Below are 22,510 nucleotides of genomic sequence, written 5' to 3' on the forward strand. Positions count from 1 at the left end.
AGAGGAGCAGAGGGAGAGAGAGAATCTCAAGCAGGCTCCACAACCAGCACAGAGCATGACTCTGGGCTTGATTTCATAACCCTGAGAGCATGAGCTGAACTAAAATCAAGAGTCAGATGCTTACCTGACTGAGCCACCCAGGCACCCCTTCTTTAGAAGACTTTCGATGATGGAGCTGAATTTCATTTTATTCTCTATATCTAACCAATAATTCTAATTTTTGAATAGCCCATGTCGCCTTTGTCATATACTGTTTCCGTTTATATATTACCTTACTTCTAGGCTTTATTCTATTCTATTGGTAAATCAGCTCATTTCTGAACCTCACTACATTAATTACTGTAGAATTTCCTTTTTCTTAGAAGTGTCTTGGCTATCCCTAGGCAGTTGCTTTTCTATATGCATTTTTCAATGACCTTGTCAGTTTGCATGAAAACCTTTGGGATATCCATGGGAATAACATCCACTCCCTTAATCAATATTGGGGAAACTCTAAGTGGTATTTGGTCTTCCACTGATGAACATTTTATTCTTTACTGTACATTCTTCTTTTAATAAGGTTTTACAATTTTCTTTATAAAAAATGTACAAATTTCTAAATATCTACGTTTTTTAGAATCCTTATGCCTCTTTTAGTTATTTTTGAAAAATAGAATTCCTATGTTAACAATTATATCATGTACAAATAACTCTAGTTTTATTGCTTCCTTCCCAAATCTTCTACCTGTTACTATTGTTGTCCTTATTTCTCAGCTGACAAGAACTTCTACTAGTATTGAAAGAAGCACTCATAGTGGGCATTTCTGTTTTATTCATGACTTAAAGGTAGCATTTCGAGTGTCTTTGGAAGATAGTTAATAAGATTAAAGAAGTTCTGTTGCTAATTTTTAAGAGTTACAAAAATCTGAATAGATGTTGATTCCTATCAAATGTGGGGTTTTTTTTGCATTTGAGAAGAGGTTCCCCCCTTTCTATTGAATTTAAATTATAGCTTTCCTGTTGCTAAATTTCCCTTGCATATTGTGATTAAACCCTCCTTGATCATAATAGATAATGTATTGTTCTTAAATCCTGCTGACTTTGCTAAGATTTGTTTATGATTTGGTCTATAATTTACCTTTCTCATATAGTACTTTTTTGAATGAGGTATTAGGGTGAGAGTGGTTTTTTGTTTTTGTTTTGTTTTGTAGCATAGTATGCAAGATTAGAAAGATTAGTTCCTTCAAAGCTGGGTAGTTTGGTAGAATTTGCCTCTGGGTCTTGTGTGGCTTTTTTTTTTTTTTTTTTTTTTTTTTTTAAGGAAATACTAAGTCGTTCATCTTATTTTGCTTGATAATTTCTCCTTGATAATTTGCTTGATAGTTTCTCCTTGAGTAAGTTTGCTTGATAATTTCTCCTTGAGTAAGTTACATTTTTCAGCAATTTTTAACTTACCTCTAAATTTTGAAATATTTTATTTTAATATTCATATTACTCTGTTATTTTTCCACTGAATTTTTTGTTTGTTTTGTTATTCTGTTTTCTCTTTAAATTTGTAGTAAATGCTTCATATGTGCAATATGTCTTCATATTGAAGACAAATGCTTCATATGTCTGCCAAAAAACTTTACAAAAATCATTACATTATTTTTCCTGTTTTACTTATAAGAGACTCCAAGAGGGTAACTGTCCCGAAGTCACATAGTTGGTGGTGGAGCTGAATTGTACATGTTTTCTTTAAGAATCACACTTGCTCTTATGGGTAGAACATAATATCCATTTACTAATCCTTGAGTTGAAGTGAGCCATGACATTTGTCTAAAAGAGTCAACTTGGGGAGGAAAAAACTCATAAAATGTTTTGCCTTCCATCTATGACTTTGAAGCACATTTTATTTTTTATTTTTTATTTTTGTTTAGTTAAAATGAACTCAGTTTGTGTTTAAGAAGCACGTTTTAAACCACTTCAGTTTACATTTTTATCCTTTATTGAAAATCATAATAAACTCTTTTTTGAGCTTTTAAGAAAATGTTATTATGGAAATATTCTTATTGTAGCTTTTCCCTTTGTGTACCAAATAAACCTCAGATCATTTGTTTGACTCACAGGAACCTACTTGGTGACTCTGGATCCCTTTGTGCAATGACTTGATGGTTTTCTTCTCCCAATTATAGTCATTAGTAGTTCTCAGTCACTCCCTTGGAGATGGAAAAATTCACGTGAAACTTGAAACTCTTCACCACTTTTTATATGTCCACTAACCTTTGGCACCTTTCTTTACAATGGCTAGGCTGTTTTATGTTCCTGTAAATATTTACTTGGTCTCATCTTCATTTTAGTGTGCTTCAGCGAGAACAGCGTGCTCTTAGAATTTCTTTGTCTAGCAGATTAGAAAACTAGAATTTCTACCTTTCTAGGATATTTAATTTGGAAGCACTCATTTGCCATTTATGCTTTCAGCCCTTGAAAATTTACCATTTCATTATCTCTCTTCCATTTTTTATCAGACAAGATAGTATGAGTATCATTATTGTGTCTGTCTTATTTATCTAAAACTTTCTTTTCATTGTTTTGATAATTTTTTGGCTTTATGCAGAGAACATCACTGGTATGTATTTCTCTTACAGTCTTTCCCAATATTGATTTCTGCTTGAGTTAACCTACATAGTTATCCTTACTTACATTAGTAGTAAGCTGCACTAACACAGGCTTCATTGAAATCCATTTTATTTACAGCTGCTTGATTATTTTGAAATGATATACTTCAACATGTTGAGCCACTGAAATCTTTGCAATTATTTTCTGCCTCTGAATCTTTTTACTAAACTAAAATATTCTATGTCAGGTTCCATGCAGATCAGAAATTTTGGTGATGCAGTTGCAATAATTACTTGTTAATTATAAACATTCATAAAAATAGGGAATATTATTTAGAGTGTTCCAATAATTATAAACATTATAGGCAGGCTACAACACATCCTTTATTTTGTTATGGTGGAATTGCTATGAGCATGGAAGAAATTCAAAGGGTTTGTGGCTTGACTTCAAGGTTGAGGTTCAGTTACCTTCTAGCTGACGTTTTATATTTTAAATCAGTCTTTATTTATTTATTTATTTTTTTAGTGTTTCTAGGGGAAAAAAAAAAGTTTTATGCTTGAAGCAAAGACCCCCCCCAAACACCCAAACAGTATTCTGATTTGTCTCTCTTCAAGTCCCCAGTGCATTTATTTTCCTGAAGCTTTGTGCTTTCTTTTTCTTTAATAAACACTTAAAAAATATATTGCTTGCAGTTGTAATTCAACACAAGGACCTCAGAGTTGTAAGCCTTTCATGAAAACTTGTCTTAGATTTCTGCATTTTACTTATATTGTAAAACTTCATTTTTACAAAGTTAGAGCAACATTTTATTTATTTATTTAGGTAGTATTTGTTTTTTCTTTCTCTCTCTCTCTCTCTCTCTTTTTTTTTTTTTTTTACAGATTTTTGTTTATTTATTTGACAGAGATCACAAGTAGGCAGAGAGAGAGGAGGAAGCAGGCTCCCTGCTGAGCAGAGAGCCTGATGTGGGGCTTGATCCCAGGACTCTGGAATCATGACCCAAGCAGAAGGCAGAGGCTTTAACCAACTGAGAGCCACCCAGGTGCCCCTGTTTTTGTTTCTCTTATAATAATTTATTTCTACCCTTGTTCAAAAAAAGATTTGAGTCATTTAGTACAAAAAATGATGAAGTGAAGAAATCAAGCAAAAGAAAAATATTGGTGCAAAATTTAAAATGAAAAAAAGGAGCAAAATTAATAAAAACATGGACAACATCAAGTCTAATGTACTTCGTAGAGATGGACCACATACTGAGCTCTTTCTGACCACAAATGCCAAAAGAAATAGGGTAATTTATATGACTCACACAGTATCTGAAATACCATGGGTACTGAGGATATGGTGAAATAAACAATTTCAATAATACTACTACCTTAAACGCAATAATATATTTCACTAGGCTTTTTAAAAAACGTTTCTTAAGTTATTCCAATGGTGTATAAGAAAAGACTCACAGCAACAAATTTAGTTCTTTGAAATACCAACTACTCTAGTACAATACTAACTGATCATCTGACCAAATCATTTGTTAAGTTTCACAGGATGCAAATATATAGTCTCCAAGGTGGGATGGACAAGAATATCTTTGAGTGTTGTTGAAATGCCATATTAGGACTTTTTGGGGGGGGTATTTTTATTTTGTTTTAGTTTTAACTAAAAAAAATAAGCTTTGTTAGTACCACATTAGTACCACAATCTATATAGATTGAGACTGATTCCCTCAGTTGGTGCCTTTGTTCAATTTTCACATGTCCTTTTAGATCTGAGAGTTACCTATGAGGAGAGGGCACCCTATGAGGCACAGGATTTAACAGGTGTATCTTCACTATTTAGTTTATTACACTTAGACAATTTCTGGTTAAGTGGATTTTCAGAAATGCTTAATTTTGTGTTACCTGAACTAATCATCATGATCTCAGGGTCCTGGGATCGAGCCCAACATCGGGCTCTCTGCTCGGCGGGGAGCCTGCTTCCCCCCCCCCCCCCCCCCCCCGCCTGCTGCTCTGCCTACTTGTGATCTCTGTCTATCAAATAAATAAATAAAATCTTTAAAAAAAAAAAAAACACCTAAGTAGTTCTGGCAAGAAGTCATCTAAAAATATCTGGTTATCAGAAAGACTATGATAAGTAGTCTTGAAACAGTAGATACTATGAATCCATTATAAAGTATATGATACATTTAGAACTAAATATCTAGAACATGAAGACAAATCACATTTTATTCAGTAGAATTTAGATTCAATTGATATTCAATCAAGTATTGCACAAAATTTCACCAAACAAAAGATAAATATTCAAAAGTCCTATTTGTGGTTTTAATAGCAAAAGGCAAAAAGCATACCATCTGGGAAATCTCATATCCTCCCTACTATAAGAAATTTGCTATTTAATTGGATGAAACTACCAATGTCACTAATGTACCTCAGCTTACATGATTTCTGATTTTTAAGTGAATTAATGAATGAGGAAAAGACTTACTGGAAAAAATTAGCATTCTGAAAATATATGTTTTTTTCAAAAACATTTTTGAAAATGTTTCCATCATTATATTGTTTTTTTTTGGGGGGGGGGTAAAAACAATATTGTGTCATCTATAGAAACTCCTACTCCTATATACTTAAATTAAAAATAACTTTTCTGATCTATTATAAAGATCTACAATATGTTTTCATGAGCTTTGAAGCCATTTGTCAAATATGTAAGTTCCAAATAGTTTGCAAAATCAACAGGCTGTAGAGAATATGAAAGTTCAGTAGATGAAATACAACAGAAACCTTTATGGAGCTCATAAAAGAGACTGGAAATCATGATCCATGTGAGTCATATTTATAAAATTATGTCATCTCATGAAACCAAATATGATATAAAATGTGAAATTAGAAAAATTTTAAAAATATAGAAACCTAGAACTGGACCTAATATAAAGATAGCCAAAAAGGGAAGCATGATTGGAAGCGAGGTAAGCAAGACAGTGGAATAGGAAGAACCTGGCCTACTTTTCTTGCACAGAAACAAAGATTCAACAATAATACATGAATTAATTTCCTTTATGAGAAATTCAGAAACCAATTAAAAGATTCCTGGCCCTCAAGTAAGCACGAAATCAGCACATTTATGCTAACAGGAAGTTTGTTGCACCCTATCATTATACTCCCTTCCCTTGGCATGGCGCCATGTGATGCGGAGGAAACACCCAATCCCGATTTCTCCCTGGAGAGGAAACTAAGAGACTGGACCATACGTCCAATGTTATGACTTTTTGTGGGGCTGCCTGAGAACTGGCTTCTGTTTCACCTGTCTCAGAGTGCTAAAGGAACAAGACATACCCTAGCTGAAAATAAAAAAAGTGTTGGGCACCATAATTCTGCTCCAGAGAGCCTATAGTACAGCATACAGAGGGCAATACAATTCTGTAATCTCTTCCTCAGGGAGAAAGAGAACAGTGAAATGTATATAACCAATATTCTAGCTTTGGGAGGGACTGCCTAAGGAACTGACTTCTGACCAGCTCAACTCAGGTTGCTGATGGCATTTGGCATACTCTAGATGCCTGGGGATGCTTCTGAGAACCAAAAAAAAAGCAGGGCAGCATGCTGCTGTTTAACAGAATCCGCACAGACCCCCAAGAAAGAATAAGAGATTACAAACCTAAAAAAAAAAAAAGAAAGAAAGAAACAAACTAACTAACAAATTCCTCTAATTAAGAACAGCAGGTACAATCCAGAAAAGACATACTCACAGAAAATATTTGAAAGGCTTATAGAAAGTTGAGCCAGGCAGATTGGTGAAGGACTTTACTTTGTACAAAACTATTCTGTAAAGACTGAAAGAGGTGACTATTTTTCCAAAAACTTACACACCAACACAGAATTGCAAGGAACATGAAGAAACTGAGAAATGGCTCAGTCGAAGAGTAAAATAAATCTCCAGAAATGAACTCTAAAGAAATGGAATTATATGAAGGACCTGACAAAGTATTCAAAATAACCATTATAAAGATGATCACGCAGATTAAGGAAACAATGCATGAACAAAATGAGAATTTCTGAATAAGCCTCATCTGTTCAAGAAACTTCATCCATTATGAATAATCTTCCAAACAAAAAGCACCTGGCCTATATAAATTCACTGGTGACTTCCATCCAGCATTTAGGGAGGAAATTATACCAATTCTCCACAATTCTTTCAGAAGACAAAAGCAGAGGGGATACTTCCTAAAGCATCCAAAGATTCAACAACAAGACATGAATTGATTTCCTTTATGAGAAATTCAGAAACCAATTAAAAGATTCCTGGCCCCTAAGTAAGCATGAAACCAGCACATTTATGCTAATAGGAAGCATAGGCCACCATTACCCTAACACCAAAACCAGATAAAGATATTTCAGGAACATTATCTGAACATTATCTCTCATAAACATATATGTAAAAATCTCAATGAAATACTAACAAATTATATCAAACGATGTATGAAAAGAATTATACACCATAACCAACTGGGGTTTATCCTGAGTGTGTGAAACTGTTTCAACATTCAAAAATCAGTTAATGTAATCTATCACAACAAACTAAAGAACAAAAATCACATGATCGTATCAATAGAAATAGAAAAAGCATGAAAAAACATGACATGAATCATAATTAAAAAACTCTCAATAAACTATGAATAGAAGAGAATGTCCTCAGTTTGATAAAGAACATATATTAAAAATGTAACACTAACATTATACTTAATGTTGAGAAACCAAAATCTTTACCACTAAGATCAGGAACAAGGCAAGGATGTACTCTCTCACCACTCCTTTTCAATGTACCGGAAGTCCTGACTTACATAATAAAATAAGAAAAATAAATAGAAAGTATATAGATTAGGAAGGGGAAAGTAAAACTTTTTGTTTACAGATAACATGATAATCTATGTAGAAAATCTGAATGAACCAACAAAATAAGCTCCTAGAACTAATGATAACAGCAAGGTTGCAGGATACAAGGTTAATTGTATACAACAGCTAATTGCTTTCCTGTATGCCAGGTTCGAACAAGTGGAATTTGAAATTAAAAACACACTATTTTTTACATTAGCACACCCAAAAATGGAATACTTAGGTATTAATCTAACAAAATATATGCAAGATATATATTGAGATCTATAAATTCTGATGAAGTTAATCAAGTTAAGAAGTAGATATTCCATGTTCATGGATAGAAAGATTCAATACTATCAGAATGTCAGTTCTTCCCAATTTTTTGTGTAGATTTAATATAATCACAATTAGAATCCCAGCAAGTTATTTTGTAGGTATTCACAAACTGATTCTAGGGTTTATATGGAGACACAAAAGACTCAAAATAGCCAACACAATATCGAAGAAGAGCAAAGTTGGAGGAGTGACACTACCTGACCTTAAAACTTACTACTATAAAGCTGTAGTAATCAAGGAAGTGTGGTATTGGCAAATGAATAGACAAACAGATCAATAGAGTAGAAAACAGAGCCCCAGAACTGACCCATTTAAACACAGTCACCTGATCTTTGACAAAGGAGTAAAAGTAATTCAATGGAGAAAAGGTAGTCTTTTCAACAAATGGCATTGGAACAACTGGACATCCGCAGTAAAAAAAAAAAAAAAGTGCATCTAGACACATGTTTTACACTCTTGACAAACCTCAAAATGACTCATAGACCTGAATGTAAAATGCAAAACTAGAAAACTAGAAAATAACATAGGTGAAAATCTAGATGACCATGTGTTTCGCCATGAGTTTTTAGATACAACAGTAAAGGCATGACTCATGAAAGAAAGAGTTGATAAGCTGAAATTAATTTAAATTAAAAACTTCTACTGTATAAAAGACACTGTCAGTATAATGGGAGGAAAAGGCACAGACTTGTAAAAGATGTATCTGATAAAGTACTGTTATCCAAGATAATACAAATAACCTTTATAACTCAATAAAAAGAGAAACACCCAGTTAAAGAATAGCGCAAAGACCTTAACAGACACCTTACAAAAGAAGGTGTCTAGATAGCAGATAAACACACAAATAATGCTTCACACCATATATTATCAGGTAAATGCCAATTAAAACAATGAGATTGTCACTACATGATTATTAGAATAGCCAAAATTCAGATCCCTGAGAACACCAAATGCTGGAGAGGATGTGGAGTCTCATTCATTGCTACTGAGAATGCAAAACGGTACAGTTGCTTCGAAAGATAGTTTGGTGGTTTTTTATATACAATACTAAACATACTCTTACCACTTGATCTGACATTTATTCTCCTTCATACTTATCCAACAGAGTTGAAAACTTACATCCACACAAAACTTGTGCACAAATGGTTGTTGAAGCTTTATTTATGATTGCCCAACCTTAGAAGCAACCAAGTTGTCCTTCAGAGGATGAATGTGTAAGATGTGGTACATCCAATCAATGGAATATTATTCAGTGCTAAGAAGAAATGAGCTGTTTCTAAGAAGAAATAAGCCATGAAAAGACATGGAGGAACTTTATTTTTACTTTTTATAAGATTTTATTTATTTAGAGAGGGAGAGAGAGAGAGAGAGCATAGGGGGTTGAAGGGAGGGGCAGTGGGAAAGGGAGAAAGAGTCTTAAGCAGACTCTGCATTGAGTGTGGAGCCCAACTAGGGGCTGAATCTCAGGACCAACACTAAGAGACTTAACTGACCGCACCACCCAATGGAAAGACTTTAAATGCATGATAGGAAGTGAAAGAAAGCATTCTGAAAAGGCTGCATACTCCATGGTTCCAATTATATAACATTCTGGAAAGGCTAAAATAGTAGATACCATAAAAAAGATAAGTGATTGCCAAAGATTGCAGGGAGAGAGGGATGAATTGTCAGAGCACAGGAGCTTTAGGACAGTATAACTACTCTGTATGATGTTATAATGGTGAGTACATGTTATTATAAATTTGTCCAAACTCAGAGAATGTACAACATTATGAGCACACCCTAATATAAACTTTAGACACTGTATGCTAGTGGAATGCCAGTGTAGTACATCGGTTGTAACAAATATACCATGGGGGGAGGGTGGCATGGGGATGTTGATAAGTTTGAGGCTATACGTGTGTGGAGATAGGGAGCATAGAGAAATCTCTTTGTACTTTTCTCTCAATTTTACTATGAACCTAAAACTACTCTAAGAAATAACCTATTAAATTGCATCCTTTAGAAATTCAGTATTTATGGTTCAAAATGCAGCTTTTCAAACTCACATTTGGTAAAAATGCTGCACAAAAATAATTATTTAGTGACTGTTTCCTAATGGCTGGGTGAATTGACTGATTCATCTATTTTCACAAATGAGACAAACTATCATAGCAGCTCTTCTTTTGTTTAATTTTTAAAAGTGAGGGAGAAACAAATTCTACATTTATAAAGTTCCTTCTGTTTTATTCTTTTTCTGATTCAAAAGTGTTAACATTTAGTGAACAAATTGTCACATTGCATTGTTATTAATTCTGCTGGATATTTTGAATGGGGAGAGTTAGCAAATATGTAGCATTAAAAAGGTACTTGGACTGAGGCATCTTTATCATAAGGATATAAGTCATGAATTTCAAGTAGTAGATGTGTAGGTACAGTTCTATATTGCCAGTCTTTGTAAAATGCCTGCAAATAATTGTGCTGACATTTTCATTTTAAGGTCAAAAACTTCTGTGAGTTCTGCCTCCTTTTTCCTGTTTTATGCATTGATATAGGTATTTTCATTTGTTTTGGTAGAAAATGTTCACGTATTAAATGTGGCAGCAACTGGTTTTGAAACATACTGGTTTCAGGGAAAAAAGAAAAAAAAAAACATCTGTAGAAGAAATTGTGTATTTGGTTTGGTTGAAGTGTGGGTGGAAGACAGCTGCTTTTAGACTTTCTTCATAAATCAGTCCACCCCAGTGGATATAAAATGCTAGAGAGAATTCCAGAAACAGGGGTAGATTGCCTACTCAGCCAAAAAAGCATAAACAAAATAGTTAAAAGATATCATCATGTTACCATAGTTACATGAGCATCTTCATTTCAGAAGTTAAAAAAATAAAAAAAATTTAAAAAAAAGATCTGTATAAGAGTCTTCTACAGGGAATGACTCTCCTTACGTGGAATTCTAAGGTCTGGACTAAGTTAAAATTTATTTAAAACGTATTATATTTTCTGTGACGTTCATGTGGAAATTTTTATGTGTGTATATGTCTGTGTATGGCACGCCTGATTTGGAAAACAAAATATACTTAACATGTATTTTGCAAAATATAGGCAAGAATTTAAAGCAACTGTTTACCCTCAAAGCAAAATCTAGTATGAAGACAAATGTGGCATTTAAGCTTTCCCGTATCTAGCTTCCTTCATGCAATAGTCGCATGATTGGGGTTGGAATTGTCCTATTTTTTATCTTAATAAATGTTAAAAGATGTGCTGTCTTCCTTGCTTCTGTAGAAGCCCCCCCCCAAAAAAAAAAAAGCACTAAGAATTATGTACTTCACCTTTTTAAATAGGATAACCTATACTTCTTTATTTATATTCGTCCTGAGATTGTTAAAAATAATTCTCTTCAAATTCTAAACTACATGAATTTTCCCTATATTATTCATATTTTATATTTGCTTCATATTTGTTTCATATATTACCTTGAAATATTTGAATTTTATGTCTACAGATTTTTTTATCAATAGAATACTACATTCACAAATTGTGGATAAAAACTCTAATATGTCTTTTCCTTAAGAATTTATTTCCTTCAAACGATAAAAGCCATGCATTATTTTCATTTTGTTTCTTTCTTTAAAAACATGCTTTTATTTCATGGGTATTGTGTGCATCATTATACGAGGGGTCACTATGAGAATTGTTTTAATCATTTATTATTATAGTTAAATTAGAGAAGAAAATTTGCATCATAGCTTTGAGATCTCTACCTAATTTTGCTGTAAATATTACTAAAAAGATTTCTTAAAAAATAGTCTTCTTTCAAAGTTTAAGCTGCTCTTCGCAGGCAGTAATGACTTTTAGACTTTAATCTTACTCATTTCCACTTTCCTTAAAGTTGATTTTTTTCTTTAAATTTTAGTTGGATAACTGATGTTTTAGGACTTTCTAGCCAAATATGTTACATGAATATTTATATCACTGTTGATACCACTTCAGTGTTTGTTTTATTTCCACATTTAATATTTCAGATGTTTATTGATTATTCTACTGGAAGTTATTAGTATCATACTTGCCAATAAAGTCATATAAAGATGTCAGGTACTTCTATATTGGATTTTCATAACTTCCTCCATAGGATCATCCTGTTAATAAGTATTGAAAATTAGATAAAATGTGATCAGTGATACTGAGATATTTAATTCTCCATGAGCTCCTAATGCTTTTCTGATATTCTGATGACATAAATGGTCATCTTTTTATCATAAGGCTTAATAATGAATTTAATTTTAAGATTCTGTACCACAACCAAGCATTTCTTGTAAACAATTTTATGGACTTTAATGGAAAGATAACAACACATAAGACATATTCTGCCTTTTAAGACCTTTTATTCTAGTTTAAGAGGAGAGGATGTTTATATTCCATTTTCTTATTCTGTACAGTCATTCAGTAAGGTTTTTTTTTTTTTTTAAATATCCACTGTAAGTATGCCAGGTAGACCTGAGACTATACATGATGAATAATACTTAATTTCTTTTCTCAAAGAGCCAGAATAAACGTAAGTAAAGGATTAACTCTGCTAATTATTACTGAGTTAAAAATACCGAATTTGAGGTATACACAAGCTATGATATTGCAGAAGGCTAAAGAATTAATGTTGGGCATAATAATGGAAAATTCCACAGATGGTTTGACATGGGCATTGGCCTTGGTAGGAGTAGGGTTTGTCCTACCACAGAATGTCAAGAAAAGCATTTTAGTCTATGTGAACTTTATGATCACACATTTAAAAATGTGTGAAAATACATGATGAGCTCAAGGATTATAAGAAATCTGGTGTGGCTGTAATCCTGGGTACATATTGGAATGATGAGAAATAAAACTGAAAAGGGAGATTTGGAGCCATGTTAAAAAATTTATTTTATTCTATAGGTAATAGGAAACCATTAAGGAACTTTATTTTATTTTTTTAAGTTAAAAAAAAAAACCTAGTTAACATAGAGTATAATATTATTGGTTTCAGTGGTCGAATTTAGTGATTCATCACTTACATATAACACCCAGTGCTCATCACAAGTCCCCTCCCTAATATCCATCCCCCCGTTTAGCCCATTCCCCACCTACCTCCCCTCCAGCAACCTGCAGCTTTTTTTTTTTTTTATTAACATATAATGTATTATTCGTTTCAGGGGAACAGGTCTGTGATTCATCAGTCTTACACAATTCACAGTGCTCTCCATTATTTGCTCTATATAGTTAAGAGTCTCTTATGGTTTGACTCCCCCTCTTTTTTTCCCCTTCCCCATGTTTATTGGTTTTGTTTTTTAAATTCCACATATAAGTGAAATTATATTTGTCTTTCTTTAACTGACTTAATTTGCTTAACATAATACATTCTAGCTCCATCCACATCATTGCAAATGGCAAGATTTCATTCTTTTTTTTATGGCTGAGTAATATTTCATTATATATATGTGTATGTACACACGTATGTATATATATATAAAGTGTGTGTGTGTGTATTCTTTATCCATTCATCAGTAGATGGATATTTGGGCTCTCTCCATAATTTGGCTATTGTTGATAATACTGCTATAAACATTGGGTATATGTGCCCCTTTAAATCAGTATTTTGTATCCTTTAGGTAAATACCTAGTAGTGCAATTTCTGGGTCATAGAATAGTTCAATTTTTTTTGGTAAATATTTTATTTATTTATGTATTGTATTTGAAAGAGGGAGCGAGGGAGAAAGAAGATGAGGGGTGGGGAGGGGCAGAGGGAGAGGGAGAAACAGACTCTGGGCTAAGCAGGGAGCCTGACATGGGACTTGATTCCAGGACCCCTGGACCATGACCTGAGCCAAAGGCAGAGGCTTTTTTTTTTTTTTTTTTTTTTTAAAGATTTTATTATTTATTTATTTGACAGAGAGAGATCACAAGCAGGCAGAGAGGCAGGTAGAGAGAGAGGAGGAAGCAGGCTCCCCGCCGAGCAGAGAGCCCGATGCGGGGCTCGATCCCAGGACCCTGAGATCATGACCCGAGCCAAAGGCAGCGGCTTAACCCACTGAGCCACCCAGGCGCCCCCAAAGGCAGAGGCTTAACCGATGGAGCCACCCAGGTGTCCCAAGATACTTCTATTTTTAACCTTTAAGAAAAAAAAAAAAAAAAGATTTTATTTATTTATTTGTCAGAGAGAGAAAGGGACATACAAGCAGGGGGAGTGGCAGGCAGAGGGAGAAGCAGGCTGCCTGCTGAGCAAGAAGCCTGACTAGGGACTAGAACCCAGGACCCTGGGATCATGACCTGAGCCACAGGCAGACACTTAACTGACTGAGCCACCCAGGCATCCTTATTTTTACCTTTTTAGAAAGCTCTATACTGTTTTCCAGAGTAGCTACACCAGTTTGCATTCCAATCAATGATATAAGGGGGTTCCCCTTTCTCCACATCCTCATCAACATCTCTTGTCTCCTGTGTTGTTAATTTTAGCCATTCTGACTGGTGTGAGGTGGTATCTCATCATGGTTTTGATTTGTATTTTCTTGATGGTGAGTGATGTTGAGCATCTATTCATGTGTCTGTTAGTCATCTGTATGTCTTCTTTGGAAAAATGTCCATTCATTTCTTTTGCCCATTCTTAACTGGAGTATTTGTTTTTTTAGGTTTTGAGTTTGATAAATTCTTTATGCATTTTGAATATTAACCATTTTTCAGATATGTCGCTTGCAGATATCTTCTCCCATTCCATAGGTTGACTTTTAGTTTTGTTGATTATTTCCTTTGCTGTGCAGAAGCTTTTTATCTTATTGAAGTCCCAATAATCCATTTTTGCTTTTGTTTCCCTTGCCTCTGGAGACATGTCCAGCAGGAAGTTGCTACAGCCGAGTCAAAGACGTTGCTACCTATGTTCTCCTCTAGGTTTTTGATGGTTTCCTGTCTCACATTTAGGTCTTTCATCCATTTTGAATTTATTTTTGTGTATAGTGTAAAAAAGTGGTCCAGTTTCATTCTTTTGCATGTAGCTGTCCAATTTTCCCAGCACCATTTGTGGAAAAGACTATCTTTTTTTACATTGGATATTCTTCCCTGCTTTGTTGAAGATGAGAGGACCATTTAGTTGTGGGTCCATTTCTGGGTTCTCTGTTCTGTTCCATTGATCTATGTCTTTGTTTCTCTGACAGGACCATACTGTCTTGATGATTGCGGTTTTGTAATATAACTTGAAGTCTGGAATTGGGATGCCCACAGCTTTGCTTTTTTCCCCAAGGCTGCTTTGGCTATTCTGGATCTTTTGTGGTTCCATACAAATTTCAGGTTTGTTTGTACTAGCTCTGTGAAAAATGCTGGTGGTATTTTGGCAAAGATTGCATTAATTGTGGAGATTACATTGAGTAATATAGACATTTTATCAGTATTTGTTCTTCTTATCCGTGAGAATGGAATTTCTTTTCCATTTCTTTGGGTCCTCTTCAGTTTCTTTCAGAAGTCTTCTATAGTTTTCAGAGTACAGATCTTTTACCTCTTTGATTATGTTTATTCCTAGGTATCTTATGGTTTAGGTACAATTGTAAATGGGATGGATTTCTTGATTGCGTTTTCTGCTGCTTCATTACTGGTGTATAGAAATGCAACAGATTTCTGTACATTGATTTTGTATCCTGCAACTTTGCCGAATTCATGTGTCAGATCTAGCAGTTTTTGGTGGAGTCTTTTGGGTTTTCTACATAGAGTATCCTGTCATATGAGAATAGTGAAGGTTTTACTTCTTCCTTGCCAATTTGGATGCCTTTAATTCTTTTTGTTTCTGATTGCTGAGACTAGGACTTCCAGTACTATGTTAAATAACAGTGGTGGACATTCCTGTCTTGTTCCTGACCTTAGAGTAAAAGCTCTCACTTTTTTCCCCATTGAGGATGATTTTGGATGTGGACCATCTGTATATGACCTTTAAAGGACTTTTTAAAATAGGGAATGACATAATTAGGTGACTTCCATTAATACTTGCCCAATCTAAACCACCAGTGTTATTCTCATTACTGCTCTCCCTGATTTCGTTATTTTTTTTTAAAGACTTTATTTATTTATTTGACAGACAGAAATCACAAGTAGGCAGAGAGGCAGACAGAGAGAGAGGGGTAGCAGGCTCCCCGCTGAGCAGAGAGCCCAATGCAGGGCTCGATCCCAGGACCCTGAGATCATGACCTGAGCTGAAGGCAGAGGCTTTAACCCACTGAGCCACCCAGGTGCCCCTCCCTGATTTCATTTTTTCCTCTCAACTGAAATCACTCTTAGGCTTGAAACCTTGCAGGGCCTCCCATTGTGCTTAATGCAACAACTTTCTGGTTATTCATAGTTACACAGAGATGATTTTTGCCCTTATCAACTTCTCTAGTATTTTAGCTGTTTTCCAACCCACTAAGGTCCAGCCATGGAGTGGAGAAGTGTAGAGACGGAAAACCTATCGTAAGACTGTTGGAGTACTTTAGGTGAAGATACAGTGGGGCTGAACTGGAGTCATGTTAGTAATGATGAGATTGAAAGGATGTAACTTGAAAAATACAACCTATAGGAGGTGTATTGGAAAGAAAAATGAAAAAAGACATGAAAGATGACTTCCATGATATGAAAGAAGTTTAAACTAGGTTGCCAGAAAAAAAAATATGGTTTCATTGATAAAATTAGGAAAGTAGGGTACAAATATTTAGTTTGGAATTAAGTACCATATACTTATTGGGATGTCTGGTTTGCTTGCAATGTTTTCTATAATTTGTCTGTGTCACTGCCATACTCTCTGCCATAAAAGCTTTTACAAAGGCAGAATCTTGAGTCAAATTTACTACTTGACCCTAACCCTATGGCCATTTTTTATTGGGTTAGAAATTAGCTTCCAGAATTTAAGACTGGGACGATGAGTGTCAACATCTTTGTTTCTGGGACCATTATATTGTGAATTTGGAGTTCAAAGATTCCTTTAATCCACTATACTTTGTGAACTAACAACATTGCTGAAAAGTTATTCCCTAGAAAGAAGAATCAAAGAGGTGAGAAACAGATGCCAGAAGAGAAAGGGATCATACTCTCCTCTCTCATACTTCTTGAGATGTGGCTACATTGTTACCTCTGAATTCCTTTAATAAAGTCCTCCTTTGTACTAAAGCTAGCTGAAGCTGGTTTGTGCACTTATAAAAAAATGTACTGCCTAATGCAGTTGATTTTGGAGTTGTCAAATCTGAGCATCTGGTAGGATTCCTAGATTGGAGTATCTAGCACCTCCATAAAACCACAGGCCTTAGAGTCAGAAGAGAATTCTGTCTCGGGTGTAGAAATGTAAAAGTCTTTCAGATTCAGATTACATTAACATTTTTCAAGCACTTCCTGTTATCGCCCTAGTGTTGTGCCAGTCATTTTTATACTTATCCATTCAACAATGCAGTGATATTCTGATTCTCTCAGGAGAGCAAGGTGTGTGCTGGTTGGGGCTGGGACTGAGGGTTGGATCTCAAGGTGCTGATCAGGACTCACTGAAGTAATAAAAATTGAAGGCAGCTAGCTAGCTCAGCCCACTAAAGATCAATGTACGGATTCATGAACCTGAAAAATACAAAAACAAAGGTGAAGTTTGAGGAGAAGGTGAGGGGATAACACATCCAGAATAACATTGAATTTACTTGTCATGTTTGCTTAGGTTCCTCTTGACTGGACAGATCTGATTTCCCTTTTACCTCCAAAATTATTTAGGAAAATATCTATAATTTGTACTAGCTGGAGCATTTTGGTTTTTATTCTTCCTATGGTATATATAATTTGACCCATGTAATTTAGTTTTTGAAATTTGTTATAATATTCTTAGTGTCCTATGATAAATGGTTAATATGGTAAAAGTATTATGAATGCTATAAAAGTATTATGAATGTGAGTCAATGTGATTTATTTTATAAAAGGACTTTTGATACAGATTTTATATATACATATAAATTTAAGTTTGTTACACTTTTAAAATCATATTTCTATTATTTATTTTTAATTTGAGTGTAATTGTTATATAATGTTACATTAGTTTCAGGTGTACACATAGTGATTGGACAAGCTTATATATTGTGCTGTGTTCATCACAAGTGTAGCTATAACCTCTCACTGTACAACACTATTATAGTATCACTGACTGTATAGGTATTAGGTATCCCCTAATTATATTTATATGGATCAAATATTTTTATTCATTCTTATACATTTAATGTATAAGTACTGATATACTAATACTGGCCTGTTACAGTCTTCTCAAACACTTGTGTTTCTGTAAGTTTTTCTTTGCATTTCTGATAATGTTTTATACATGCATTTATACATGCATTCTATTTTATTCATTTTATAAACATTCATGGTCATTATTTTTTGTTATGAAATGTACCTTGTTTTCTACTCTCTTGGTCCAATTTGTTTCCTTGCCTTTACTTCTACTCTGACAGTAATATTGCCATCCCTGCTTTCCTTTTACTCTACAAAGTGAATTCTACAGTGCCTTGAACATAATTGATGCTCAAATATTTGGAGAGTGAATGAATGAATATATGCATTTTTATGCCTATTTATAAGAATGTGAAAAGTAGAGGGTGAATGTAGAAACTACATAAGCAATTTTCTATGGAAGAGCCAGCTATTTCCACATATATAGAATAAATGTTTTTTTTTTCCCTATCCTCTAAAGCCTCACTTTTTCATATAACTAATTCTACTTACTTCTGGTTGAAGAAGCTGTGAATATCTGTATACCCACCCAGACATGTTCAGTAGCCACCATGATGTGAAAGAAATAGAGGGACAATAATGTTTAATTATAACTCTTTTTTTCAACACTTAAAATGTCACTGTTCCCTGTCAATGTTTCATCTACTTGGCATTTTTGCTTCTTCACTGTTTTTTAAAAGTAATTCATCTCACAAATAAAAATGCATATTATTTATAACACTGAAGATGGCATATGAGTTTTGTAACTGCAAGATTTTGTTTTCATCTTTATAAGACTTATACATATGCATAAGTGCATAATATCTATACTTACAAATGTTGTAAGTGTATGAGATTTATTCTATTCAAAAGGAAACATGAGAAAGGGTTTAATATTCCACAGTTTATTTTTTTTTTCTTGTGGAAGTATTTCATTTTCAGAAATACATTGGGACAAAACTGTGCTAAAATGTTATTGTAGGAGAAATTGTAAGAATGAATCAAGAACACACATATGAGCTATTCACAGACAGAATATAAAAGTGATTGCCCTCCAGCATTAAAAGAAAGTATAAAGATGGTTTGAAGATTCATTGAACATATCTACACAGGCACAGTGCATGATGAATTTGAAATAGTAGACAGTGGAGGCCAAGTCGTTTCCACTCATAGAATGAATGATACAGAGTATCTCTGTATATATGATATTCATAAATAAGCTAACTGGAGAGACTACAAAATATATTCTGAAAGTTAAACAAGTTTCTATTTTGAGTTAGGCCAAATGACCACTTTATTTATTTTTTAAGGCATATTTATTCATTTTTTTGGTAATCTCTACACCCAATTGAGGCTTGAACTCACAACCTTGAGTCACATGTTCTTCTGACTAAACTACCCAAGCACCCCTACATTACCATTTAAAATGAGGGTTTTCTTCAAAGAATATTTTAATCGTTGGATTTAACAGATATTTATTGGATTAAGCCTTTATGCTGGGGATAAAGTAGTGAACAAAACAAAAACATTATGCTTATCAAGCAAACTCTTGGCTTATTCCATTTAATAATATACCTCTCCATTTTTTAAAGCACAGTTAGACTCTGCTTTAGGTTTAATCTTTAAATCATTAAGGAAGGTTAAGGAAACAAAGTAAGAGAAGTAATATTAATTGGCCAAATACTTTACAGGACTTTATATGATTTTTATACCTTATTAAAAATTAAGGAATTTGGAGGGAGGAGTCAAGATGGCAGAGAAGTAGCAGGCTGAGACTACTTCAGGTAGCGGGAGATCAGCTAGATAGCTTATCTAAAGATTGCAAACACCTGCAAATCCAACGGGAGATTGAAGGGAAGAAGAATAGCAACTCTAGAAACAGAAAATCAACCACTTTCTGCAAGGTAGGACTGGCAGAGAAGTGAATCCAAAGCGATGGGAAGATAGACCGCGGGGGGAGGGGCCGGCTCCCAGTGAGCGGCGGAACAACGTAGCACAAAATCGGGACTTTTAAAAGTCTGTTCCGCTGAGGGACATCGCTCCAGAGGCTTAACTGGGGTGAAGCCCACGCGGGGTCAGCGTGGCCTCAGGTCCCGCAGGGTCACAGAAGGATCGGGGATGTCTGAGTGTCACAGAGCTTACAGGTATTAGAACGGGGAAGCCAGCTACAGAGACAGAGCCGAGGAGTGACTATCAGCTCGGGGTTACCTTGAACCGGTCACAGGCTCGGTCAGCTCGGAGCGCGGTCAGAGGTCAGGGTGGCGGGAGTCATTGGGCGCTGTTCTCTGGGGGCGCACTGAGGAGTGGGGCACCGGGCTCTCGGCTCCTCCGGGCCGGACACCAGGAGGCTGCCATCTTCATTCCCGCCCTCCGGAACTCTACGGAAAGCGCTCAGGGAACAAAAGCTCCCGAAAGCAAATCCCAGCGGATTACTCAGCCCGGCCCCAGGTAAGGGCGGTGCAACTCGCAAAGATGCTTGAGAATCACTACAACAGGCCCCTCCCCCAGAAGATCAGCAAGAAACCCAGCCAGGACCAAGTTCACCTACCAAGGAGTGTAGTTTCAATACCAAGGAGAGCAGCGGAATTCCAGAGGAGGAGAAAGCAAAGCACGGAACTCATGGCTTTCTCCCCATGATTCTTTAGCCTTGCAGTTAAATTAATTTTTTTTCTTTTCTTTTTCAATTTTTTTTCTTCTTCTACTAAATTTTTTTAACTTTTACCCTTTTCTTTTTTAACATTTTTTAACTAGTGTATCTAATATATATATATATTTTTTCCTTTTTATACTTTTTCTTTATTGGTTTTCTTTTTTTAATTTTTTTTTCTTTCTTTCTGAACCTCTTTTTATCCCCTTTCTCCCCCCGCACGATTTGGGATCTCTTCTGATTTGGCTAAAGCATTTTTTCCAGGGGTTGTTGCCACCCTTTTAGTATTTTACTTGCTCCTTCATATACTCTTATCTGGACAAAATGACAAGGCGGAAAAATTCACCACAAAAAAAAGAACAAGAGGCAGTACCAAAGGCTAGGGACCTAATCAATACAGACATTGGTAATATGTCAGATCCAGAGTTCAGAATGACGATGCTCAAAGTTCTAGCCGGGCTCGAAAAAGGCATGGAAGATATTAGAGAAACCCTCTCGGGAGATATAAAAGCCCTTTCTGGAGAAATAAAAGAACTAAAATCTAACCAAGTTGAAATCAAAAAAGCTATTAATGAGGTGCAAACAAAAATGGAGGCTCTGACGGCTAGGATAAATGAGGCAGAAGAAAGAATTAGCGATATAGAAGACCAAATGACAGAGAATAAAGAAGCTAAGCAAAAGAGGGACAAACAGCTACTGGATCACGAGGGGAGAATTCGAGAGATAAGTGACACCATAAGACGAAACAACCTTAGAATAATTGGGATTCCAGAAGAAGAGGAAACAGAGAGGGGAGCAGAAGGTATATTGGAGAGAATTATTGGAGAGAATTTCCCCAATATGGCAAAGGGAACAAGCATCAAAATCAAGGAGGTTCAGAGAACCCCCCTCAAGATCAATAAGAATAGGTCCACACCCCGTCACCTAATAGTAAAATTGACAAGTCTTAGTGACAAAGAGAAGATCCTAAAAGCAGCCCGGGAAAAGAAGTCTGTAACGTACAATGGTAAAAATATTAGATTGGCAGCAGACTTATCCACAGAGACCTGGCAGGCCAGAAAGAGCTGGCATGATATATTCAGAGTACTAAACGAGAAAAACATGCAGCCAAAAATACTATATCCAGCTAGGCTATCATTGAAAATAGAAGGAGAGATTAAAAGCTTCCAGGACAAACAAAAACTGAAAGAATTTGCAAATACCAAACCAGCTCTACAGGAAATATTGAAAGGGGTCCTCTAAGCAAAGAGAGACCCTCAAAGTAGTAGATCAGAAAGAAACAGAGACAATATACAATAACAGTCACCTTACAGGCAATACAATGGCACTAAATTCATATCTCTCAATACTTACCCTGAATGTTAATGGGCTAAATGCCCCAATCAAAAGACACAGGGTATCAGAATGGATCAAAAAACAAAACCCATCTATATGTTGCCTACAAGAAACTCATCTTAAACCTGAAGACACCTCCAGATTTAAAGTGAGGGAGTGGAAAAGAATTTACCATGCTAATGGACATCAGAAGAAAGCAGGAGTGGCAATCCTTAGATCAATTAGATTTTAAGCCAAAGACTAACAATAAGAGATGAGGAAGGACACTATATCATACTCAAAGGAACTATCCAACAAGAAGATCTAACAATTTTAAATATCTATGCCCCTAACGTGGGAGCAGCCACCTATATAAACCAATTAATAACAAAATCAAAGAAACATATCGACAATAATACAATAATAGAAGGGGACTTTAACACTCCCCTCACTGAAATCGACAGATCATCCAAGCAAAAGATTGACAAGGAAATAAAGGCCTTAAATGACACACTGGACCAGATGGACATCACAGATATATTCAGAACTTTTCATCTCAAAGCAACAGAATACA

General features: G+C 35.1%; 1 protein-coding gene across 13 annotated transcripts in view; it reads left to right on the forward strand.

Moving 5' to 3' along the window:
* Window positions 1-22,510, forward strand: part of FOXP2 (forkhead box P2) — a 572,585-nt gene that overhangs the window by 122,098 nt on the left and 427,977 nt on the right. For 2 of the 13 annotated variants that reach the window (XM_047694958.1, XM_047694957.1), the window contains exon 3: window positions 8,884-8,992. The exons of the other annotated variants lie outside the window; for them this stretch is intronic. The gene's annotated coding sequence lies outside the window, so the exon portion shown is untranslated. The remainder of the gene's footprint in view (window positions 1-8,883; window positions 8,993-22,510) is intronic. 13 annotated transcript variants of the gene reach the window in all.

This window comes from Lutra lutra, chromosome 11, assembly GCF_902655055.1.
Source record: "Lutra lutra chromosome 11, mLutLut1.2, whole genome shotgun sequence".
Lineage (NCBI taxonomy): Eukaryota > Metazoa > Chordata > Mammalia > Carnivora > Mustelidae > Lutra > Lutra lutra.